This window comes from Diadema antillarum, unplaced genomic scaffold (genome assembly GCF_040938485.1).
Source record: "Diadema antillarum isolate AM-2024a unplaced genomic scaffold, OU_Dant_1.0 scf00000003, whole genome shotgun sequence".
NCBI lineage: Eukaryota > Metazoa > Echinodermata > Echinoidea > Diadematoida > Diadematidae > Diadema > Diadema antillarum.
This window is the reverse complement of record NW_027270892.1, coordinates 1,152,618-1,180,501: the sequence shown is the minus strand read 5'-3', so window position 1 is coordinate 1,180,501 and position 27,884 is coordinate 1,152,618. Positions and strand designations below refer to the sequence as shown.

The 27,884-nt window shown below is 40.0% G+C and overlaps 1 pseudogene; it reads right to left on the bottom strand.

Moving 5' to 3' along the window:
* Positions 1–420: 420 nt before the first annotated feature.
* Positions 421–27,549, bottom strand: LOC139732750 (medium-chain acyl-CoA ligase ACSF2, mitochondrial-like; annotated as a pseudogene).
* Positions 27,550–27,884: the final 335 nt, after the last annotated feature.

Sequence of the window (27,884 nt, the reverse complement as noted above, 5' to 3'; positions counted from 1 at the left end):
ATTAAAACTGCACACACAGCTTCTCCGTAATTCTTGTGCGGAACACCAATTACCTTTGATGGATATCAAAGCAGTATATGGTAAACTAAACCACTTAGACTAAGAAAAGACTAAAAAAATTGAGTTTCATGTCGCTGTAACAATCATGGATTGTGCATGATGTGAAAGTGTGATGGCGCAATATCATTCAGAGAATCCTTCAGGATTTTAGAACTGAAATCTTCAGTTCTAAATCCCAGAAGGTAGAAACTTAGTGATCAAGCAGTGTCAGCAAAAACAAAGAGGATATATACTTAGACTCTGAATGCATTGGCATCGTGTATGTGTGTGTGTGTGTGTGTGTGTGTTTGCGTGTGTGTGTGTGTTTAAGTTTTCACGGGATAAAGGAAATGTAAAAACAGTACAATGTGTGTACACTGGTTAAATATACATGGAACATCTCACCTGCGCTGCAGCGACTTTTGGATGCCTTACAAGCACATCTTCGACCTCTGACGGAAAGACTTTCACACCGCCCCGGTTGATCATTTCCTTGCTACGACCTACAATTTGACAGTAGCCATCTTTGTCCAGTGTACCGATGTCCCTGGTGGTAAAGATAAACCTCTTTTACTCTATATTTCCTGGTCACTCCCCGAGGTAAACATTGATTATTTTCAAAAATTTGTTCAAAAATACAATCCTTATATGTCTATAAATTATGAAGGAGTTTTTTTTATGGCGTGTGTTTCCGTTTATTATTCATGATATCACGGTATCATCACACTCAGTCTATATGGCGGTTCGGGGGGGGGGGGCACCGCGGGAGTGCCCCCTTTCAATTTGTTTCTTTAAGAAAGAAAAAAATCCATTACCGAATTCCTGGATCCGCCCCTGTACTTTTGAATGACAACATTTACAGGTTCATTTACGTACAAAAGCTGGATGCCACATACCCATTTACTGACAAGTATTCTGCAGAAACTTCATTGGACAGTCTATGTTAAACTGTTCAAAAATACAATCGTCGAGTTTTATATGAGCTCATTATCGTCTCAAGAGCATTCATATCTAGACGCAATAATTATACATTAAAACTCCTTTAACAAAAAGACCATCTTGTTAACTGTTTTTCCTCGAAAAGAAGATTCTACTAGTAACTTTATGACACACATGGTACCTTTTCGAAGCTACAATTTGTCTTTGAAGGGTACACGTGATAGCCCTTTTAGAGCTTTATCATCTGACAATTCATTCTACATTTCTCAAAAATATTGGAGGTAATACACAACACCCAATGCGTGACCGACCGTCGGCGAGTCACAGTAATACAGTTTTCTTATAAGTGACCGATTGACATCTTGTACTTACCCTGTTAAATACCAATTGTTGGGGTCAATAACCTCTCTAGTTTTCTCCTTCTGTCCCCAGTATCCCTTCATCACGTTGTAGCCCCTGATGCATATTTCTCCCTTGGAACCCAGTGGGACGATCTCTCTGGTATCAAGGTCTACAATCTTCACCTATGTGTAACATGAAAATGAATATCAAAGGGATCGTATAGTTATGGTTGAGACCTAACTTCAGGTTTCTAACATTTGTTGTTGTTGTTGCTGCTGCTGTTGTTGTTGTTGAGATAAAGAGAAATCTCTCATGAAATGTGAAAGAGCATGTAATTCCAAGAGGAATCCAATGTTTATTTGATGAAAATTGGTGTTAAATGGCTGATATAATTAAATGCAAAACAGAGCAATCCTATCAAAAGGTGGAACCCACCTTTTATTACGATGGCTTTGTTTAACTTTGTTTTTGGATGTCTCAGCCATTCCAAAACCGATTTTCATCAAATAAACTTTGAATTCCTCTTTGATTGGCAGGCTCTGTATCATTTCATATTTGGTTTCTGGGCATCTCTCAAAAATTTTAAAGCCCATCAAACCTTATCTCCACCAATACTATACCATTCCTAACTGTTGGATGTGTGATGTCTTGCTCCTCACTGGCATCATCATCCGTAAACCAGTTTCATTATATTTCATTTCATTTCATTTTATTTCGTTTCCGACAATAATATAGAATGAAATATGACATTTGCATACTCAAAAATTGAATACAACGTGTCTTTTGCATATTCAAGCGAGATTAATGCAGCTAGTATTTTTTAATACAATAGAACACAACATCAATCTATATAAGGAAATACATAGGCACTGTAATTGAATCGTATCAAGGAAAAGATTTCGGAAATGGAGGGAACTGCTAAAAAGCCTAACGTGTAGGATGCAATCCCATTGTTAGCATTAAATATAGTAGTAATACTCAAAAGAAACGATAAAACAAATTACCCGAGAAACAGAGAGAACATTAAAATACATTATCTATTAATACATTACCCATATTCTTATATCATAAATGATTTCAATCCTACAAGGAAAATCAAGTATGAATTTCACGTATTCAAAAACTGAAGTGCACACCTCTACGTGTGGTAACACTTTTCCAACGGTGTAGATACGTTTCTCTTCCGGGTCATCGGGTCGACTTATGGAGACGCCACATGTCTCGGTTATGCCATACGCGGTCTGGAATAAGGGAAAGAAAACAAAACCCATCTGATCAACTGGACAGTTACAAGGGGTATCAATGATATCGAATCACATACTCATTGCCTGCTGTTAGATGAAGCAAAAATAATCGTAGTAAATAAAGTAAATCCGGACTGATGTAACTTATAATGAAAGGTCACGTGCGCATCTGAAATGCCGAAGTTGCCATTATGATAGTCATGATGATGCACAGCATAGCGCCATTTGTCTATAAATCATTCAAAGGTGCCCGGCTCCCACAATTATGTCATAAACATATCTATCATTCACAAAGCTGCTGGTATATACATGCATACATACATACATACATACATAATGGTTTAGATTTGGAGGTATCAAGGTTGTTACAGTACCGAAGTTGAATTGGCAGAGAGTTCCACAGATGTAAAGCAACAGACGAGAAGGCTCTATCCCTGTAAATTTTTAGGTGGGTAGGCACCTATCATTGGCTATTGGGCACTAGAAGAGTTTTTGCTTAGTTACTCACCACGATTTCTTCGGGTCTAAAGATGCCTTTGGCCTGAAGAATAAGTTCGGGAGGAGTTGGGGAGGCGCCAATCATCATAGTCCTGATACCCGATACATCGTGTCGGGCGATCGCTTCGTGACTGAAGAGTGCTACGTACATCGCTGGAGTGCCATAGATTAGAGTGCACCTATTTGGTTGGGAGGACAATACGTGTAGATATAATGCAGGGTATACTGATAGATATACTGTAGATAAGTACATGACATATACAGTGTAGATTGATAGATATGGATAGATACGGATAGATATAGATGGATAGATAGATAGATACAATACGGGAGGGGAAAGGGGGCAGATCATACTTTGAGATTGAGGAGAAAGATCGACGTGCAAAAAGTCGAAGCCAGTAGTGATATATCAAAGAAGAAAGAAGAATGAGGTGGAGAAAACATAAAGAAGAAGATGAAAACGAAAAGTGAAAGAAGGAAAGGAAAAGGATGCCTATTTAGCATAGAAAGTTCGTAACATCATCTACACTGCTATACAAACATAAACAAATAGCATAAAGAGATTATGTTTATCTGACGAAGGTAAAAATATGTGGCTGACTATTATAACAAAAATCAGGCACTGTAAAGATAAAACCCTTACAACACGTACAACGTTCATTCCCCTTTCATGCATGTCGACATCAGTACAAAAATACTAATTATGAAAATATGGCAAATTTTCGATCTACTGTACTTTACAAAGAATAATTAATATTTTCATTGAAATTGAAGATCTACAGATTCTCAACATGATCAGCTGTGCCATGAAGAGCTACGATAGAACGGCCCAGCAAATCGAACCTTTCGTCGTCAATCGCCTTGATTGTAGCCTCTGGGTCAAAGCCTGGTGACGGAACCACAGAGTGCACACCGAAGGTCACGTGACATAATGACGTCAGCATGCACCCAAGAAGGTGGGTAAAGGGGACAGTGCAGCATGCTGTATGAGCCTTGCATGGTTTTGAAACAAAGAAGGGAAATGGCAAGTTGTGGATTTTTCTCGTTCAAAGTTACTCTGTAGTAATGCGAGTGTCATCGTGTAGAATAACACCTCATTACATGGTTGGCCAAGATAAAGACACAATGAAGCAGTAGGCCCTCATTGTTTTCTCTCGTTTCCTGTTGTTGTTTCGCTTTTCAGTATATCATTCTCACTGCCTGGCAAAGGTGTATTTTCGTGGTACGAGTGAGACCTCTCAAATTACTAGTATCATGAAGTCGATGCGTGCATACATATTCCAAACTGCAAAAATGTCTGCTCAACAATTAAGGTAATTCGTAAATACAGTAATTACTGAACATGAGCGTCGTGAAATGTAAGTATAAGGCGACGGGGAAAATGAGTGGGGAACAAACAAAAAACAAATAAATAAAAATGGCATGTAAAAACAATCGTCGTGGCACAAGTCAATCAAGTATAGTATTAATCAGTGACGTAAAAGAATTAAGTGACACTTTAACGCCACGAAGGTAAAAGTGTTTATGGAATTAGATACAAATTGATTATTATTGAAGTGTTATTCTTTCTATGCTCCAATTCATACTTCGTTTACTTAATTGAGATGACGTTTATGATTAGGACTCAATGGGTAACACAGGACGAAAACTTGTTTGACGGAGTAAATTGGACTCCATGTAGTTGTGCTAACTTTAATGTGAAATTTCGACAAAGGAAATATTTGGACGAGAGAAAACAGAAAATGAAGTAGAGGAACTCACAAACTTGTCAAATTGCAACATTCGTCCCAAATGATACACACTGTTCACAGCGTTGTAATGTGTCAGTGTAGCACCCTTAGGCAGTCCAGTGGTACCCTATATAAAACGCAGAAAGAGAGATTACTGGGGATGGGATGTATAGAGGGAGGAGCGCAGAGATCTCTGTTACTTACTAGTCATTCATATACACGCACGCACACGCGCACAAAGACACACACCCAGACACACACACACACACACACACACAAAGGGTGTGTAATTGTGTGGGTATTACAATTGATTATAAGGAAATAAATGATGCAACCCAAACAGGTTGCTTGGGTCTGGGTAAGTGGACCTCAACCAAGAGGTGGACAACAGCCTCAGTCAAGGAGCAAGGTGACCTTGTCATGCACGAGATTCGGGAGGCTGAGGAGAAGAGATTAGCCACAGCAGCAGTAGAAACCAAGAACTGAACATGATCTGTATTATGGCAAATGGAGCCACTCCGAAACTCTCTCTTTGTTCAATCTACTCATGACGTTATTTCCCACTTCTGTCAACCTTCACATGTGATGCGATGAACCTAACAAACGTGTTGCTTGTGGAGGAAGAGAAACCCTCCAGCATATTCTGAGTGTCTGTGAATTCAGTCTTGGATGTTGAATGTACATAGTTATGGAGGCACGATCAAGTCTTGGAGGCCATTTATAGAGACTAAAGAGAGTGACTAGCCCCAATTCCACAAGTGGTATCTCTGGTGTTGCTAGGCTCCAGATAGATTTTCTTAAGTCGGGGGCAAAACCAAGAGTGATGCCAAGAAACAGTCGCCATATAGCATCGATCCTGTCATCAGCTGGCGACTGGCAGGTCAAAGCTGATCTGGACGGGAAGGATAATTATGGTTTCCCCACAGTATGTGGTGCTCACACATCTGCGTCCAAATATAGTACAGTGTATAGTGGGCTAACTCGGTCAAGGGGATGCTCGATCTTGGAGAGCTGACTGTTCCATGGGAGGACAATTATCGACTATGCTTTTGAGCGTAAGCTTACTAGATATTCTGAGCTGGCAGCAGAGGGCTCAGACAGAGTTTAGAAGGTCTCTTGTTTTCCATTTGAGGTTGGCTGTCGCGGATTTGTCGCTCGATCATCGCATAAGTGCTTTCATGATTTGGGTTTTACAAGCGGAGAGACTAAGGCTGCATGCTTCCAGAGCTGCAGCAGAGAAGGGTTCTCATGCCTGAGTTTTTCACCAAGTAGATCCAGGAGAAAAACGCGACCAGCGACTATTTGAACAATGTTATTTTCCACTTTCGCCTTTTCTTTCAATTACTACCAATGGGGAAAGTGACGCATTACACTGCTGGCTCACCACCAAAGAGAGTATTGTAAATAACGGCCAAAACTCCCGGTGATTAGTGGAGGAACAACTGATGATCCGCCTGGTAATTCATGAATTTTTACCAGCATCTCGTGTTTATTCAACTTATATATGCAACTTATATACGGGCTGATTATTCACACTATACAAAAATCGGGATCGAGGTGGGAGAGACCGTTTCAGGGCAATTACCCCCGGCTAAATACTGGTTAGTGATAAAGTTTGAGTAAAGATTAGGGTTAGGGTTAGGTTTAGGGTTAGGATTAGGTTCAGGATTAGGATTAGGGTCAGGGGAAGTGTCCGGGATAATTGCCCAGGGCGTAATTGCTCTAGACCCGGGAGAGACACTCTTACCTCCCTATATCAACCATGGAGCTACTACACAATTCCACTCACAAAATATGATTATCATAAGGGAACATTATAGAAGGAATGTACCGATGTAAAAATGATGTTGCTTGGATCACTGCATCGACTGACACTCCGACACTCTCTGAGTATCTTCGCCTCCTGGTCGGACCCGGACGCTTCTCTCCTCCGTACATGATCACGCTTTGCAAATCAGGCAATCTAGAAAAACACGGAAGAACAATAAATGGATCATTGCTTATTTTATTCATTTGTTTATTTATTTATTTGTTTTGTTTCAGTAGGGTAGCTCTGTCAGTGGCTTAACACTGTTATTCTCAGAGGCCCTACACATATAATAAACGCAATAATCAGTCATGATCCTTAACTTAAAAAGCAAACATATACAAATGTTATGAAACTTCAGCCGTACACGAATAGAAAATAAAATATGATATATGAAGATGATAATGATGTCTCGAACCCCTCCGGCAAGAGGGTCATTTGATTTGTAAATTTTGGTCACATTTTCCGAAACAAGATTAAGCTTATGAATGGTGTACATCTGTCATTACGTTATCCGCATCTGAGAGATTTAACATGGTATACATCTTTGAAAGCGTTTACAGAACAAACTAGATGTCTTTTGAAGAACTTTCTGTAACTTGGAACATCAGTGGTGGATCCAGAGGGGGACGCATCGGGCGCACGCCAATCTCTTTATTTTATTTTTTTTTTGTCAAAACAAAAGAAATAAATAGAAAAAATAGGGGTGTGTGTAACCCCCCCCCCCCTTTAGTTTTGTAAAGGCGCATCCCCTTTGCGGAATTCCTGGATCCCCCTGAATATTACACGAGATTGAATAGCACTACTGCCTTGTCCTTCTACGACGGGCAGAATACACGAATTCTGATACCGGTGAATTAGATGCTGCCTAGGTGAATTTAATGTCCATATTTGTTTTTTGTGTACAAAAATATCTATGGAATTGTAAGAATTAATGAACCCGTATGACATATTACTTAGACAACACTCTTAAGGAATGGAGCATATAGATTTGAACGCACAGTGACACGGGATTAAATGATGGAGCTATTTCCCACTCTACCTAAACCCCGGTTTTGTGAAAGTGCAAATTCCTCTTGTAGTCGCCGTTCCTTTTCAAATAGGACATTTTATGCACGTAAACATAAAGCCGCATTAGGGCATTTGCCATCAAGGCAATTGCAAGCATCGTTAGTCGTAGTCGTCAATACGTTCTTCTTCAACGAATAACAAAAAGAGAGACGAAAGAGAGAGAGGGAGGGGGGGAGAGGTAAAGAGCTAGAAAGGGAGATGGGGAGGTATTGGGGAGGATTACTGTACTCCTTGACTCCGTATCTTCCCTGGGGTAGCAGATGATATTTCTGGAACGACTTCAGCCATGATGTCATAGTATTCTTGTGTCTTGTACGATGATGCCGAGACGATGGTCTGCACTCCAGCCTGCAAGAAGTGATTATGTTAAAGTGAATGCTATGGTAAAACCAGTTGTAGGTTTCAGGAAGTATGGAGATAGAACACGAGACGAGTATAAAAGGTGACGTACGTAGATCTAGACTTATGTTAAAAAATAAACGAGTGCTGTGATTAGCTGAGGGACTACTTTTTATTTTGAAATGATCACCATATTGTTATGATTCATGGTGCATACATTCTCACTCAAGTCGGTAATACCTGTATTCCTTTTGACTATAACATTGTAAACGTTAATTTTTGTATTTTATGCATGTGGTACATGTAGTTCTCTGATCGTACTGCCTAATTGCTTCTCTTGTATACGACCTATTTATAGCTTTCTCTTTTATTTTGATATATTACTTACATCGAAATAATCACGAATATAACAATTGCTTCAGTTGCACTAGAGTGGAATTCCGCACCTTGTTCACTTTGACGTAAATCAACACAGTATAATTAATCAGAGGTTTCTTCGAAATGGGACATAAAGGAAACTGTAATGGAATTCTTAAATTCAACGTGTTTCCATTAAACAATTAAGATCGGTTGCAACCATACATTTCCTAATCGGCAAGGACCGGTGTAGTCTAGCTGCATGCCGTAAACATATTCACAAAGATGGTCGATATGTTGATGATGGCATTATCACCTCTCCTACGTTCTACGTGTGATTGCGCTAATACCAGTGTCTCGTAAAAACAACTGTAGTTTCAAATTCGTAGACTCTCTAAATTCTCGTACGATCTTGATGAAAATATCAACGATTCCGTCCGTCTAGGTTTTAATGTAAAAATAAAAGTCAACTTGATCATGTTATGAATTGCACCTTTAGTTGCATAGTTGCCATTACTGCAATTAGTAGGCCTATGATTTTAAAGGTTTGCAATTAAGAACACGCCGGGATCCAGATCGATCAAAGACAGACTTATCGTTCATTCCTGCTCTTCTGTCCAACCCTTTTCCATAATACCTGAGACGCAATTTGTCGAAGTTCAGCTGGCCGACAAGCCGGGTTGATGTTGACCAAGATAGCGCCTATGGACGCCACAGCATACTGTGTGTGTAGCCACTCCAGGGTGTTGGGTCCCCAGATTCCCACCCGGTCTCCGTGGCGTACCCCGATGCGAACCAGGCCGAGGGCGAGGCGGTCAACCTTCCAACACACACGAAACAAAATGTATTCATAAGATTCCACTGAGACGTTACAAGCAGCGACTGCTGATGGGCAAAAGATACTGCAATGTTGAATTATTGACAACATTGCCATTTATGTCGATTCTGTGCATAGAAAACATGTTGACTTTGACCATTGATAATGTATGATAATATACAATATAATCTAGTTTCCATTCATACATATGAACTTCTCCACAAAACAAAAACAAAAAAAAATCAACAATACATCACTGTTCACAGGGAATCCAGCTCTCCTGCTTTGAGGCCATTTTCTCAAAATCTCTTGCTCGCTCCAACTTGAGTTTGAACTTCTCCTGCTCTAGCAGTGTTTCTCCCGCCCAACTCAAGTTTTATCAAATAACTAATAGATTTGTTCAAAAATATTAAACTGCTGCAACAAGCCGGCCCCACAAGTGGACGTCGCGTCGCGCTTAGCGCTTTTGACGATTACTTGTATGCACATGTTTTGTGTTATCACCGCCTCCAGTTTGCTGGAGGTTCCAGGCGGGAGAAAATATTATTGGGGCTATAAAAGGTCTGTGTGTGACCCTAATATCTTCATCTGTAATTCTCGTAATTACTCTGTGTATGAAACAACCGATGTATAGGAACGATGTACAACAGGTTCATATCATTGCTAAACGAGGTCGTCAATCGCCATGCACCGATGCGTAAAAGGATCTCCGTCGATGACAAGTGAAGGCATTCTGGCTATGATTCGTGATAGGGACAAGCTCAAAAGAAAGGCAAAAAGATCGAAGCTGTCTTCGAATTGGGAAAATTATAAGAAGGTTAGAAAAATTTTTCCCCCGATGGATCACAACCTTGTCGTGGTCGGATGGGCTTGCGTGTCTCAGTGACCCCTAGAGCTATGCCGGCGGGAGACTATTCTCCCGGTAGGGCCACCCAAGCCGGACAGGTCAAAGGGTAGAGACCAGACGAATTGTGATCCCTGGCCCTCCAGGTTGGGGGTTGGGCACAGGGTTAACACCCCTGTCCTGTAAAAAGAAATCTGTTACGGAAACAGCAACAAAAGTCAAAGCAAAAACCAGGCGCAATTTGCCTCCTGGTGTACCAAATGGTACCTGGATGATTGGCGGTGGTCAAAGCCGAAAGGAAGCCACCGACAGGAATGTGGGGGTCATGAACGCCAAATGTAGAACGCGAGTAGGATTCTGGAATGTAAGAACTATGTATGAAACGGGGAAATTAAATCAAATCATTGCAGAAATGCGAAGATACAATATTCAAATTCTAGGTATAAGTGAAAGCAGGTGGACAGGATCAGGAAGTCTACAAACCAGCACAGGAGAGACTGTACTTAACTCGGGAAGAGATGATGGACATCACTCAGAGGGAGTCGCCATCATTCTCGAAAAGGGAGTTACGGAAAGTCTTCTTGAGTGGAAGCCTGTGAATAGCAGGATGATGAAGATTAGGCTCAGGGGGAAACAAATTAACACAACTATTATCCAGTGTTATGCCCCGACTAACGACAACGTCGAGGAGACGAAAGATGCCTTCTATGAGCAACTGCAACATGAGCTTGACAGTGCTCTTGGACATGATATGAAGATTGTGATGGGGGACCTGAATGCCAAGGTTGGAGACAACAACTCAGGCTATGACAGGGCTATGGGGAGGTATGGATGTGGGGTGATGAATGAAAATGGAGAACGCCTTGTGGAATTCTGCTCTCTCAACAATCTAGTAATTGGAGGGACACTCTTCCAACACAAAGACATTCACAAGCTGACGTGGTACTCGCCAAATGGCAGGGATAGAAACCAAATTGATCACATCATGATTAATGGTATGTGGAGACGATCGCTTCAAGATGTTAGAGTCATGAGAGGGGCGGATGCTGCTAGTGACCACCATCTAGTATTAGCAGTGTTTCAAGTGAAGCTTCGGAAAACAGGAGTTAGCAAAGTAAAGCAACCAAGATATGACATTGATAAACTTAAGGACCTCAGAATTAGAGGCACATTTGTGTTAGAGCTTAGGAACAGATTTCAGGTCCTAGTAGATCTTGAAGACACACAGGAGGAACAAGATAAGACCAATAAAGAGTGGGAAAGGGTCAAAACGGCCTACCACAAAGCAAGTGAAACATGTCTTGGAACTACAAAGAGAGAGAGAAAGGAGTGGATGACTGAAGGCACGTGGCAAACTATAGAGAAGCGTAGAGAAGTGAAAAGACAATGCATGGCTGCAAAATCAGACAGGTTAAAAGAAAGATCTAGAGTGAGATACAAAGAAATGAACAGATTAGTTAAAAGAAAGTCAAGAGCTGATAAACGAGCCTTTATTGACAATTTAGCTAGTCAGGCAGAAGAGGCTGCAAAGGCTGGTGAACAAGGGAATGAATATAAGCTGACCAGAATGATTAGCGGCAAGTACAGTAAATCCTCGGAATTACCAATAGAGGACAAGGATGGAAAGCTTCTTACTACTGAAGCAGAGCAGGATGCCAGATGGGCCGAACACTTTGAAGAAGTCCTCAACAGGCCAACACCAATTACTGAAGCTGATATACAAGAAGCAGTTTGTGATCTAGATATCGACATAAATCCACCAACTCGGGCTGAGATCATTCATGCAATCAAGTCCTTAAAGAATGGAAAGGCACCAGGATTATACAACCTCAATGCTGAGTTATTTAAGACAGACCCAGAATTGGCTGCTGACATACTGCATCCACTTTTCATTGACATATGGGAAGGAAAGAAAGTCCCGGACGATTGGTCACAAGGGATCATCATCAAACTCCCTAAGAAAGGCTCACTCCGGAAATGTAGCAACTGGCGGGGAATAACACTTTTGTCTGTTCCGAGTAAAATACTAGCAAAAGTCATCATTCAGAGGCTGACAAGGGCTGTTGATGAGCAACTGAGACCAGAGCAAGCAGGTTTTCGAAGAGAAAGAGGGTGCGTTGACCAGATTTTTGTCTTGCGCAACATAATTGAGCAATGCACAGAATGGCAAAGGCAGCTGTACATTAACTTTGTTGACTTCGAAAAAGCTTTTGACAGTTTACACCGAGACAGCTTATGGAAAATTCTACGAAACTACGGCATTCCTCAACAAGTAGTGGATATCATCAAGAGCTTTTACAGCAATTTCACTTGCAAGGTTGGAAGTAGCAACTACAGTTTCCAGGTGAAGACTGGGGTGAGACAAGGGTGCGTTATGTCTGCACTACTCTTCAACCTAGCCATTGATTGGATAATGAGGCAGACTACTGCAAATCAGAAAAGAGGCATTAGGTGGACACTCCTTTCAACACTTGAGGACCTAGACTTTGCGGAAGATCTGGCTCTAGTGTCTCATACTCACCAACACATGCAGGAGAAGACATCCCGCCTAACTGACTTTGCACAAGAAATTGGTTTGAAGATCAATCACAGGAAAACAGAAGTAATGACACTCAATGTACAAAACCCTCGAAGTATACAGGCTGATGGAGAAGATCTTCCAACAACAGATGAATTCACTTATCTTGGAAGTACAGTAACACATGATGGAGGTGCAGGAGTAGACATTAAAAGCCGCATGAATAAAGCAAGGACTGCATTCTCTATGCTGAATCCCATTTGGAAATCTCAGCAGTTCAGCACCAAAACCAAGTTAATGATTTATCAAAGCTGTGTTCTCTCAACTCTCCTGTATGGATCAGAATGCTGGAGGATGACGAAGAGCGACATTCAAAAATTGTCAGTTTTTCACAACAAATCACTGAGGAAAATTTATCGTATATTTTGGCCAAATACGATAACAAATGAAGAGCTTTATGATAAATGCCAGATGGAATGCATAGACACAATCATCCAAAGAAGGCGCTGGAGATGGATTGGTCATGTGCTCAGGAAAGAACAGGACAACATTACCAAGACAGCACTCCACTGGACTCCAGAAGGGCGGAGGAAGAGGGGGAGACCCAAAAACACATGGAGAAGAACTGTGGAGAGAGAGATGAGGGACCTGAACCACACCTGGGGGACACTACAGCGCCTGGCCATGGACAGGATCAATAATGGCGGACTTTTGTTGCTGCCCTACGTGCCCATGGCATAACGGGCAGTCAGTAAGTTAGAAAATTTATGTGACTTCCAGACTACGGCAACTCAAACGTTAATTTCTTTTGAATAAGATTGAAACAGCCGGAAATTGTACAAGAGAAATTTGGCAATCTTTGAGGTATATGTGATACCGGGAAAGAAAACAGACTCACAAATCACTTCAATCAATGTAAATGATAATATTGCCAGTGGTTAATGTTTAGCCGATTTGTTTGATCGTTATTTTGTTAACTTAGGGGGAAATAGATAAAGAAAATTCAGCCGTTAACCAACGAAACAAATGTAATTCTACAGCAAAGGTTGCAAAATTTTCCCTCAAAACAGTCGATGATAGGAAAGTGTCTGACCTGTTAAAGGGGCATTCCAGACGATTTTCAAAATCTCATATCACGTAGTATATAAATCGACAGCTCCATGTATAAATTTGTCGAATTTGTTGTGGTTCTTGAGCAGAGAAACCAATACTCTAAAAGTCTTAAACAAATTACTCTGAACATTGTTGATGACATACAAGCCTCATATATTTCAGAAATGTATAGCAGTGTAATTCTATTACAATACCGCTTGTTTAACAAGTTCACCTGTGTATAATCTATGCATGCCTTCTTCTTTTGTTCTGCTTCCTCGAGCCCCAACTCATGCATTCTTATGGTGAGGCTGCATGTCATCATCCTTGTTCATTGCAATTTGTTATAGATTTTGAAAACATTCTTATTTCTCATCCCAATCACTGTAAATTCTGAAATTCTGTACTCAGTATAACTAATTTATCGCTGTTCAAAATTAATGTAAGGGTATGAAAAATGAAGGTCTCCTTTAAATTGACTACCTGCTGATCGAGCACACGGGTCCGGACAACATACACCGGCCAAACTTCTGAACTGCGTTGCATCTTTGATAGCTCCTCCGCTAACTTTTTTGATAAACCAATCCGCAATACAAAAGGGCACATAGATGAATGGAAGGAGGCTCGTGTCACACCTGTTTACAAGGGAGGCAGCAGAGGTGATATCAGCAACGTATAGACCTATTTCTATGACCCCGATTTTTGCCAAGATCATAGAGAAAGTTGCTTATGACCAACTTCAAACTTACTGATTGAAAAACATTTTCTTACAAATAAACAATTTGGCTTTCGTCCGAAGCACTCCACCCAAGATGCATTGTTAAATGTAACAGAAAAGTGGGTTTGATGCCATTGACTCCAGTAGTATTGTTGGGGTAGTAATGATTGACACTGTAAACCATTGTATACTGACTAAGATATTAAAAATGTATGGTTCTGATGAAAATGCTGTAAGATGGTTTGAAAATTATCTGTCGAACCGGACACAATGTACATGTGCGTATTGTTTTGTTCAAATAAGGAAAGTATAAACTGTGGTGTACCACAGGGATATTCCTGTTTGTACCTGTCCTCTTTTCCTTATAATATATGTATGTGAATGAATTGCCTTCAGTGTTAAGCATATAGTGAATTGTCACTTTGTGAAGATGACACTTGTTTATTTTGTTCTGCAAAGAAACCCGATGACATTGTTAAACGGTTAAAATAAAAGACCTTGTTTTGGTATTGCACTGGTTATCCTCTTAAACTATTCGTGAATATTTTAAGGAGAAGTGTGAACTTATATTTCTTGGTACACCATCACGTGTAAATAAAATTGAACCAAATGCCAGGACTATGAATGTACTCCTTGATGATAATGTAATTCAGAGAACAAATACATGTAAATATATGGCACTATTGATAGATGAGTAATATGATCGATTTCCGTGTTTCGTGGAAAAACAGACAATGCACATATCATTTTGTTCCATATATTCCATTGGTCCGAGTATACATCTCTGCTGACTGCGGTACTTGCCTTGATCGCCGCATGATGGTTCAGACAGCCATTTTCCTATTACACGCTTATATAGTTTCTCCTGACCCATCCAAATACCAAATACTTAATGATTATATAACTTGCCTCATTAGAATCTTTTTAACATGTAATTTTACATTATCCTCTTTCAATGCATGGCGAATTAATTTGCAGTGTATATACGCTCACTTTACCTCGCTGGTTCCAGCGTTTATGCTCCCGTATAATCATAACACTAGCACTCACTAGTACTCATACTTTGAGCTCGTTATGAACTTGATTCTAGATATATTATGCTCGTATAGTTGTGTATTTAGATGCTATTTTTTCACTCAGTTCTTATTCTTTTCTTTTGTTTCTTTTTTCTTTTTCTTTCTCTTTTCTTCTACTTCTTCTGCCCCTTATATACCTTGCTATTTTAGCTTATTTTATATAGTTTCGTCATTAGTACTTCGTGCCCTATCTCCATTGCAAAACAAATTTACACTGGTATTTTTTCCAGGAACCCGCGGTTACAAGCTTTGCTTATGAGGGTCCTTCACAGTTAAATTTCACATGTTATAGAGAATTGTCTTTTATGTACATTATGTATTATGCTGCCATACTAGTCGTAACCCGCTTTATATCATATTTTGTATCTTGCTTGTTTGTATTTTTTTTCTCCTCAGTATAATTATTATGTCAAGTGAAATATGAAAATAAACGTGCTGGAACTGTTCACTGTGTCTCGAGTGTGAGACCAGTGCAGTTTCAGCAATTCAATTCAATTCAATTCAAAAGTTGTGCATTAGTTTGTTGCATGCTTAAACAAATTACAAGGAATAAATTGTCGCCGACATTTCTCTCCCATGATAATAGTGTCCTGGTTTTGCATTGAAATTCAAGCATTCAGGTCTTGTGAGTTGAACTTGCAAACAGAGTTCTTCCAAATAAGGTAAAAAGGTAGAATTTCCATACACACCTCCCTCCCCATATATTCCGAACACTTCGCGACCTAATAGATCCTAAATAATAGGATCGACTATTAGACTTTGGACCCAACGCGTTCCCAGACGCAGTGGGTATAATGTTTTGTTTTCTAGTCTCGGAGGCCTGGTCCACCTGGCAAAAGCTGAAAAATTGAAATCCGAAACTGGCAAAGATCATGAAATAAGTTCATATTATCCATATGTAATCATCTAGAAGGGATGTCATTGAAGGGTCCAGATTGTGATCATCAGCTCACAGATAGTTTAAGCGCACTATCCTTGTATTATGTTTTCTGTTCATGATACATAACCCCGAAGTTTGACCGAGGTTTACCTGACTTACAACAGCTCCTGTCAGCAAAGCGAATTCCAGCTATATACAAAATGCAAACGAGCCGATGTGTTCATTTTCTTTCATGCATTTAGAGTTATCATGGCTTTCTGTTTCTCCCACTCCCTCCCTTGATAGATAGATAGATAGATAGATAGATAGATATTACAGTAGATAGATAGATATATTAATAAATGGATGGATAGATAGATGAATAGATGAAAAGATGAAAGCTATCGCAAGGAGCCCTAAAGGCGTCTGTAGTATGTGCTGGACTGCATTGTTAACTCGTCTCACTCCTAAACCCGTTTTCATGCATGTTGTTCATAATGAATATCGGCGTGTTACCTTTCTCGGTTTGTTTGCAAAGAAAAGGGGTACGCAATACTATGTGATGCCCCCCCCCCCCCCCCCATCCCATCAGCCTTGCACAATGCGAGAATGTCTGAAAATAAGTGCAGTGTACCGTAAACGCTGTTCATGGGCATTTATGATTGCTAACCTGATGGAATTCATGTCCCAAGCATGTAAACAATGCGTATGCATCAACTTGAACGTAATATGCATTGTGTGATTTGATGTTTTCAGAATCGGAATATCTCAGAAGCGTCGTGTATTTCTATCTTTCTTTCTTTTTTCTTCTTTTCATCGAGCAAAGGATGACTCTTGTAGCTAGCGGTCTCCTTTTGTACCTCTGCAACTGAGAATGCCATTTGAAACAGTACGGGGCGATCATGCAGCGTCATGGTTCTTTTGCAAAAGTACTATGAATGATACATGATGTATTATATTCAATGCTAAAATGATCAGAGGGTGAATGTAATATACCTCGATCTAAGGACAGACATCTATGCGAACACACATGACGATTTAATACCACCCACGGATGTACATTGATGTCAAATGATAATGAAGGTAATCATAAAATTATATCAAACTGATATGAATGCAATGAAAAACAAACTATGTGATACAGTACAGGTACAGTTTTGTAAATATCATGACACTAAGTATTTTTATTGATTTCTCGAAGGCTTTTGACACGATAGACCATGATATTCTCCTTTATAAGTTAAGCCATTACGGCATTCGCGGGACGGCTTTAGAATGGTTTAGAGATTATCTTACTGATAGAAAGCAGTATGTTTATCTTAATGGTCATGAGTCCTCAATGAAATCAATTACATGTGGTGTCCCCCAGGGTTCCCTACTCGGCCCGCTACTATTCATCTTGTACATAAATGACCTCCAAAATTCATCAGAGATTCTTTCTTTTATATGCTTTGCAGATGACACAAATTTATTTCTTTCACATCGTAATCCTAATACGCTTATTCATATGTTAAACAGCGAATTGAAACTTGTTCAATCCTGGATTCATGCCAACAAGTTATCACTAAACATTGATAAAACATATTATATGCTGTTCAGTAACTCTTTGCAATTTATTCCTGGTCATGTCCAAATTAATGGCATTAATTTAACGAAGGTTGATAGTGTTAAGTTTCTATGACTATATATTGATAGCGATTTATCTTGGAAGTCTCACATCAACTTTTTAACCAAAGTTTTATCTAGGAATGCAGGAATTCTAAATAAACTGAAAGATTACTTCCCCACCAATATATTGCAAATTATATACTGGACTATGATTTCCCCTTACCTCAACTACGGAATACTGGCATGGGGTAACACGACCCAGTCTTTGCTTGACTCGCTCTTTCTCTTACAAAAGCGCGCTATTAGAATAATTAATAAGACTGGGTATCTATCTCATACAGATGAATTTTTCCATAGGAACAAAATTTTGAAATTGTCAGATTTGTTTTATTACAATTTAGGGATATTCATGTACAAATTATCCAAAAATGATCTTCCTGATATTTTTTTGCATATGTTTAAAAGAAATTACTCTATTCATAACTATCCCACCCGCCAACGTGACGATTATCACCTACCACGTACCCGAACCATTTTTGCGAAAAAAACAATTATGTATGCAGGGCCGAAGTACTGGAACGATCTCCCCATAGAACTCGCAGGTTGTTTGTCTTTGTCGACCTTCAAATACAAATTAAGACATAATTTATTGAATAATTACATTGCGTAAGTCCATTGAAAGTTCCTTCTTTCTTGTTTATGTGCCATTACCTGCTGTGTTGGTTGTTGTTATTCAAATCAGCTAAGCCTCTCTGTTTGCGCTCTTAAATTCCTTCACACCAGTACCCCTTTTGATAACCCTAAGACTTCGGAACGCGTGAACAGCTGGCTTGTTGTATTCCCCTTAGTGCTATACTGGCTGGTAATTCTAATTAATTCCAAATTTTCTTTGAATGTTAGTACTTGTATGTTCACTCTTTAGGTTTCCCGTATCTCCTCCGAGGACTCACATGTCGAGTTGTTCTCTTTTCACCGTTATTCAAATCATACTACTACACTATTGTCAACATTGTTAAATCAACTGTTCTTACATCTGCAGAATGTGGTTGTCTGTATATCACTATTAATGTATTGAGAAGATTCTGTTAGTGCACCAGGTATTTTTGCCTTTCATTTTTGTTTCTCTTTATTTTGGTCCTACGTTGCATCCGTGCTCCTCATCTTTACACTCTGTTCAGAATTTGGGACCTACGCTTAACAAGCTCGCTTTTAAGTAGGTTCCGTCATATTTCTTTAGCGTTATACATAGAACCAAACGTACGATGATTGACCACTATATGTTTTATATTCTTACATTAATTTACTGTACATCCAAGCCGGATATTATGATTCACTATGTTTTTATTATATTTGCTGTACATTCCTTCATTGAGAAGTATGAAAATAAATTGAAATTGAAATTGAAGTACAGAAAAAAAAATGTTTGGAAATGGAGGGAACGTTTATAAAGCAGAGCTTGTAGCCTGCAGTCCCCTCATTTGAAAAAAAAAAAAAGATGTCCAGTTATAAAACAGATAAAAACGAGGCAAAAAAAGGTGAAGGAAGACAGAAACGAAGTACACACATACAGACACAGTGATAAACACTATAGAAAGAGGAAAGGTAAAAAAAAACGTGGAATGAATGACAGGAGGAGATTACCTATGTAGTGGACTGAGAAAGAGGAGAAGAAAGAAGAAGATCAAATTGTGTTTCTTAAAATTATTACTTTTCGGGCGTTTTTTTTATACATGCGTGTAAAAAAAAGTATTATATACTATTGTGCTAAATGCACTTAAGCCTTTGAAGAACGAGTTCAAACAAAAAGATAAATTAAAAGAGATACTTAAACATGCAAACAAAGATATAGAGCCTATGAATAGATTACCTCATCTTTGAACTGTCGGAAGGTCCGTCGAACCTGGTCTGCGGAGAACACCACGAACTCGCGATCGGGATGCGCCTCCGTAGTCTCTTCCAAGACGTCAGCAATTGTCTTTTGCGAAAGACGATCAAAACCTTCGTTACCGGCCCTATAGTAGCTCAGACCTGAGACTGATCTATGCTGTGAGAGTCTAAAGGCAAGACATAGAGAGACAGCATTTTTTAAATGAAAAGTACACATTAATTTTCCTCGACTTATTGCTGATACATGTTAAGGGTAGTAATATCATCCTCACTGCTTTCTGACAGAGGTAAGTCAACTGTGTGTTGTTGTTGCTTTTTTTTGCTAGAAATATGAAAATATGTTGGACTCTATTTTCTTTTTATCGTTCCTGCAGTGACGTCACAAACGGTTGTAGTCTTCTCATCCAGTAACTTTAAAAATTCATGACTTTTGAACGGATTGTCCAACTCTCAAACCTACTATACAATTGCTACATTAATCCACGCACATACTTGGGTGGACTTTTCCGTGACATAGATATGACGTATGTTTTCCTTTTTCATTCCTCTTCTGTTTATAAATTCTATAAATCTTACAATGTACCGCTTGCATGCAAAAAAAAAAGCAAAATGACGATACATTTTCTTTTTTTTTTCAGGTTGTTTGGTATTTAGATAATCATTGTATCGAAGAATGTGCAAACTCTGCGGGGAGAGCCAACATAGGTCACGTGTTTAATGGACGAAACATTTTTTGTTTTTATTCAATGCATCCCATATCTCACGAGGGTCAAAACGATGTTGACTAAACTTCTCACCGACTTAAGGGGTATCTCACCGGGCTTGAAACTAGATTAGCTTGTTGCGGAGACGTCTCCGAGACGTCTCCTGAAAATTACAGAGTCTCCGAGGAGTCGCAAGAAATTTAAACATGTTCGATTTTTGGGGAGACTTTTTCCAGTCTCCGCGAAGTCTCCGCGAAGTCTCCGCGACGTCTCCGAGACGTCTCCATCAGTTGCGGAGACGTCGCGGAGACTAATCATATCCGCGACTGCCGAGACGTCTCCGCGATGTCTCTGCAAAGTCTCAGAGACGTCTCAGAGACGTCGCCGAGACCTGCTGAAGACCAGAAAAACTGGTGAGAGGTCGCGGAGACGTCTCCGCGACTCTATTTAACACTGTTTGACCTACTTTAGAAACCACGTGACCCATCTGCGAGCTGACATCCTGCCTAGATCAAGTCAGATATGAGCCTGCAACGGCTCCATCATATTTGACACCTGCCATTACTTCCACCAACATGCCATCCAAGGCTAGTGGGGGCCGCAAGAAGAAGGTTGATCAAGTTGTTGTAGAAACTGTGGCTGCTGAGGACGCATGCGATGCCAACATGGCCAAATAGGCCAAACAATATCTCTAGAAAGAAGAGCGGCCCTCTGGGAGGATCATGCTGAATTTTATGACAAATACCACAAGAAATTCAAAGATAACGCCTACTCAAGAGAGCAGCTGTTGAATCCTTCCTTCTCTATAAGAAAAAATATGTTTGAAGGGCACCCCTACCTACATGTGAGTTTATAGTTAAATTCCATATACATTCATTTGCGTTACAATGGATAATTTGTGTGAAACATAGTAAAATAATATGCATTCAATTTTATGTGTTACTGTATATATTTCAATAAAATGTAAATTCAACAAAATCCATTTATGTAATAAGGCGAATAAAATGTGAGCGTGCATCTCAAAACCAACCAAACAGCGCCAGACATAATTTTTTTTTAGTTAATATCAAATTCTACAAGGAGATTTTTAGCTTTAGGACCTAAAATTACTAGGTTCAGCGAAAACGGGAAGAGAACCCAAGCTTTTGAGGCATTGTGTTGGGAGCTGGTATGCCAAAATAGGACATAACCTCTATAGAAACCATTGTGAAGGGTTTATCAGATCAACCTGAAATTTAGTACAATATTTAAACACTCTCATGATGATTATTCATAGCTTTTGGGGTCATGGCTTTCTCTTTTCAAAAGTTAGTATTGTTCATGACAGGACAGTTACTAGAATCAGTCTATGTTGACTTGTTTTCCCACTCATTTTAGAAAACTTATCACAGACTGAAAAATGTTTCTCGAAGATCTGCTTAAAACTTTACTTCCCATTTGTGTTATATCCCCAAATTTCACGACATACAAGAAGAAATATAATTTCTTTCTGAAAATAACGGTCAAAAACTAAAAATCAGACATGTTGATCAAAACCGCTATTTCTAGCTGTACTGCAAAACCATGCTATGCGATTTTCTTTTTTTTTCTTCTTCTTCTTCTTCAGATGTCTCTGAGACGTCTCAGAGACATCTCCTTGGTGAGATCGCAAGCCATTTTTATGTTTGAGACGTCTCCGTTGGTGATCGAGATACGGCCTTTATCATACGTTGGATCAGTTGCAGCTGTAATTTTTTTTTCGCATGTATTGATTAACAGCCTTTGAATCCCAGATGCAAAAACAGGTTAAAGTCCCACAGATTAACTGTGTTAAACCTTTAATTAAAGCCCAAGTGCGGGGGGCACATTGTGCCTCCTACCATTTTCATTTGTCAATCCTACATACTTCACTCAAATTCAACCAAATTTTAGTGACGTTCCTCAAAATCTTATTGCAAACATTTTGATACATAATTTAGCTATGTCCGATATTTCTAGTTGCCATGGCAACCGTAAACTGACAACCATGTCATTCAGATTTTCCGTGGGTTTTTTTTTTCAATTTTAATTGACAATACAATAGTGGATAATATAATGGGGTTTTCTTAGCTGTGATTTGCTGAAGGAGCAAATATGAAGCAATTATGTTTGTGAATGGCCCTAAAATGGTTTATTTATTATTTCCTTTATTTTTCATGTGACATAGGCATCACATGATATATAAAATAGCGATAATTACACCCAAAAAAAGTGTTTCCAAAGATTACCCTCTTATTTTGTGTCAGTTTGACTCTTTCACACAGGTTTTGCTTGTAGTATCTTGTTAATCCACAAACTCAAAATTCAAATTTTATGGAAATATGAAATGTGATACCTATATACACATGGGCGTCACCAGGGGGGGTGCGTTGGGTGCGAACGCACCCCCCTTCAGATCCTTAAAAAAAAAAAAAAAAAAAAAAAAAAAAAAAAAAAAATCAGTCTGCGAGCGACCTCAACGCCGGACGCTAAATAATTACTCTTTTCTATTTTTTTTTTATATTTTGCACCAGGGACACACACACACACACACACACACACACACAAATCAATTCGCACCCCTGGTTCTGGCAGCACTGATTTTATACATATCTATTAGTATTCTACAGTGTTTACTATTTATCGACCGTACTGTACATCCCTACGATACCGAGCACTTATACACGTTTGCATGTACGTGTGCTACTTATAGTAGGGTCTATGTACATTACTTCTGACCAATCCATATTGCCAGCCCAAGAGCGAGCCTTAGCCTCATTAAAAAAAGATGAAAAAAATGGAGGGGCAAGCATATTATTTTGCCCGTCCCCCCCCCCCCCCTCCATAATTCCAGAGACGAGAAGATTTTCTTATCTTTTTTTTTGGACCGAAAAACAAAGTTACCCCCATAAAATATTGGAGGGGCAAGCATATTCTAATTTTGCCCCCCCCCCCCCCATAATTAATAATTCCCGAAATGAGAAATTTTCGTGCTTTTGAAATAAAACAAAAATGTTGCCCCCATAAAAATATTGGAAGGCAAGCGCACCATTTGCCCCACCCCACATGATCATAATTCCCGCGATGAAAAGATTGTCTTGCTTTTTTGTTAGAATTTAAGAAATCTGTCCAATTATTTCACCCAAAAGCAGTCTTACCGAAATAGTAATTCAAGTGTTAGTAAACTGCTTTTGAATGAAAGGGTGATCAAGAAATAAGATATTTTTCTATGATTTCTTTTAACCATAATTAGATAGGTATATAGTGTGAAACATTGTTCAAAAAGCCCGGACCCGACAAAAGATTGTGATTCAGCGTGATTCCTGGTTGGCATTCTGCATATAAGCAGGATGTGCGCAGTGTACTCAGTACATCCGAACGAAGAGTCGCTACAATGTTGCGCAATGTGATGTAGAATGTACAGCACCTTTGTACCTTACGCTTCGTTATATCAAAGCTAGATCACTGCTTTTGCAGTGTTGCTTTACATACTAGTCTATATATGTAAAAATGTCTTGCATTGCCAATAAAAAGACTTGACCTGGGCTAATTCCTAACTTTTCCATGTACATATAATACACACACACAAACAAACACGCACAATTAGTTTAGGGGATGCTCTAAAGTGCAGATTTTGGACATCCTTTCCCCGCTTGGTCACTTCGACGCCACCTCGCTGGTCATACCTCCCCCAGTCATGAACATAAACCCACACCCTTGACTACCAGTGGCGGATCCAGGGGGAGAGGCGCACCGGGCGCACCGGGCGTCCGCCCCCCCCCCCCCCCACTTTAATTTCCAAAGCGAAAAAAATGATAATATAGCTTCAAACGGCAGTTTTTGGACAGTAAAATGTCAACATTTTCAAGCTCGCTCGCTCCTCTCGCTCGCATTTAGTCGTAATGTCATTCTCCTGAAGTTGCTGCCAGTAATTGCCGGCAGTTGCGCCTGGTGCGCCCCCCCCCTTAATTTCCAAAGCGAAAAATTATAGCTACAAACGGCAATTTGGGGACTGAATGTCAAAATTTTCAAGCTCGCTCACTCCGTTCGCTCGCATTTAATCTTTATGCCATTCTTCTGATGTTGCTACATAGCCTACCAGCAATTGCCTGCCGTTGCGCCCGGTGCGCCCCCCTTAATTTCCAAAGCGAAAAAATGTGGCTAAGAACGGCAGTTTTTGGACTGTAAAATGTAAAATTTTCAAGCTCGCTCTCTTCGCTCGCTCGCATTTAATCGTTATGCAATTCACCTGATGTTGCTGCCAGTAATTGCCAGCAGTTCCGCCCGGTGCCCTTCCCCCTTAATTTCCAAAGCGAAAAAATATGGCTAAGAAAAGAACGGCAGTTTTGGGACTGTAAAATGTAAAATTTTCAAGCTCGTTCGTTCTGCTCGCTCGAATGTAATCATTATGCTCTCCTGATATTGCTGCCAGTATTTGCCAGCAGTTACGCCCGATGGGCCCCCTTAAATTCTAAAGCGAAGAAAACCTACAAACGGCAGTTTGTTTTTTACCGTAAAATGTCAAATTTTCAAGCTCGCTCGCTCGCATTTAATTGTTACCCAATTCTCCTGATGTTGCTGCCAGTAATTGCCGGCAGTTGCGCCCGGTGAACCTCCCCCCCCCCCCCACCTCCTTTATTTCCAAAGCGAAAAAATATGCCTCCAAATGGCAGTTTTGGGACTGTAAAATGTCAAAATTTTCAAGCTCGCTCTCTTCGCTCGCTCGCATTTAATTGTTATGCCATTCACCAGATGTTGCTGCCAGTAATTGCCAGCAGTTGCGCCTGGTGCGCCCCTTAATTTCCAAAGCAAAAAAAAATACGGCTACAAACGGCAGTTTTGGGACTGTAAAATGTCAAAATTTTTAAGCTCGCTCGCTCGCATTTAGTTGTTATGCAATTCTCCTGATGTTGCTGCCAGTAATTACCGGCAGTTGCGCCCGTTGCGCCCCCACCCCTCCTTTATTTCCAAAGCGAAAAAATATGGCTCCAAATGGCAGTTTTGGGACTATAAAATGTCAAAATTTCCAAGCTCACTCTCTTTGCTCGCTCGCATTTAATCATTATGCCATTCACCTGATATTGCTGCCAGTAATTGCCAGCAGTTGCGCTCGGTGCGACCCCCCTTAATTTACAAAGCAAAAAATTATGGCTACAAACGGCAGTTTTGGGACTGTAAAATGTCAAAATTTTCAAGCTCGCTCGCTCGCTCGCTCGTATGTAGTCGTTATGCAATTCTCCTGATGTTGCTGCCAGTAATTACCGGCAGTTGCGCCCGTTGCGCCCCACCCCTCCTTTATTTCCAAAGCGAAAAAATATGGCTCCAAATGGCAGTTTTGGGACTGCAAAATGTCAAAATTTCCAAGCTCGCTCTCTTTGCTCGCTCGCATTTTTTAAATTATCATGCCATTCACCTGATATTGCTGCCAGTAATTGCCAGCAGTTGCGCTCGGTGCGCCCCCCTAATTTACAAAGCAAAAAAAAATATGGCTACAAACGGCAGTTTTTTGGACTGTAAAATGTCAAAATTTCCAAGCTCGCTCGCTCCGCTCGCTCGTATGTAGTCGTTATGCCATTCCCCTCATGCCCCTGCCAGTAATTTGTCGTTTCACACCGTCATTCCATAATCCATTTATAAGGGATGCAACCCTCTCCGGCACTTCCACACCCTCCCCCCCCCCCCCCCCCCCCCCCCCCGATGAACTACCGGCGCGCCGTTGCCCTTTCCCCGCTTGGTTTCCCTCAAAAAACAGTAAAAGTCTAGGGATTGAGAGCTTCCTATATTAATGTCTGTCCAAAAAAATCTCGTAAACATTAAGTGTCAAAACGCACCCCCCTTGAAAAAAAGCTGGTGACGCCCCTGATACATGTACCTATCCCATACAATACATGATAGGTATCATAATATATATCTTTATATTCTAATGAATAACTGCTATTCAGCTCAATGGTGTCTAGCGTGTCAGAGCAAATTGTTGTCAGTTGAGATATTATTAATGTTCATTGAGCGTTTGATATGGTGCCGATGCATTATCATGAGTTAAGCAGAAATCAATTGCATTTCAATCTAAATTGTGACTATCTTATGAGGTTCAGATTCAATTTTGCTTTATAATGGTGGTGGACGACCTAACTTGAGACTGCACATCCACCAGAGAGCTTGGGCCGTACTTTGCAATGATATGCTTATGATAGAATTCCTGATTTACTTTGTGTTATGTTCTGTTGGAAGAAAAATGAGAATGAAATAAATGTATTGAACTGAATTGAATTGAACTGAACTGAATTGAATTCAATTCATTTGAGTTGATTATACTACGGACTCCTCTCCTTCGATTTTCGACATGATGCCCTCTTGAAAGCTTCCCAAAGCTTCCCAACCACGACTCTTCATGTTCTTCTCGGGTAATAGTCTCCTAGAATGTTTAGAAGGTGAACTTGCGATACTCGGAAGAGCGCAAGACACGACTTTTATTCCTCATCTTAGTATGGGAAATTTGAGACCAAATCGACTGATTCGAATTAACATGGCATTCCTTCGATTCGATTAATTCTTACTGAATATCTCATCATAACTAAAGCTTTACCGTTTTTGGTTGTTGTTGGTGTTTTTTTTCCTATTCATACACCACAAACATAAACTGACATTTTCTTTGAAATAATAATCCGCTTTCTAGTGGAGTCCAAAGCGATCAGGTCCATTTTTGTAGACGTTTAGTACGATATTGATTAATGACGCTTTCGCTGTAGGCCTAAACATACACAATTGCACAAACGCAATGAGCAATGTCAAAAGGCCACCTCGCGTTAGTTTCTGGTTTCATCCCCAGCCCCGACGCAGAGCCAAACTTATTCGAAACACACACTCTCCGAAGTGCATATAATATACACGCATATCATCTGAACATTCATAAACATTGTTTTTGTCCCATGGTAACCTACCCGTCTTTCTCTGGGTTCCCAAAGCCCATCCGCAGAAGACATGGCCGAGTCGCACTAAGCACAACACCTCCATTTCGCCGTAGTAACAGTTTAGACACACTCTGCAGCAACAGGAGAGCCATGCCCACTCCAAATATACCTTGTTTATATAATTTCTTGACCTGATCCCAGACAACTAACGAGTCAACCTTTGGACAACCTCGAAGTTTGGACAACTCCCGAGGTATGGCTGGAACAAACGTCGAATTATGTCGAATGTGCGGGCGCTATACCAGACATATAAAGAAAGAGGAGACCAGCAATGGCACACACACTCTTTTATTTGACTTCTGACATCACCTGTAGACTTTTCAGAAGGATTCGTTAAGCCTTTGCGATTCCACTTAGGAACAATAGTTTACATTCTATCTCTCTGTTGTGGAAAGAAACTCATTACTCACGAACAGAAGAAACTCTT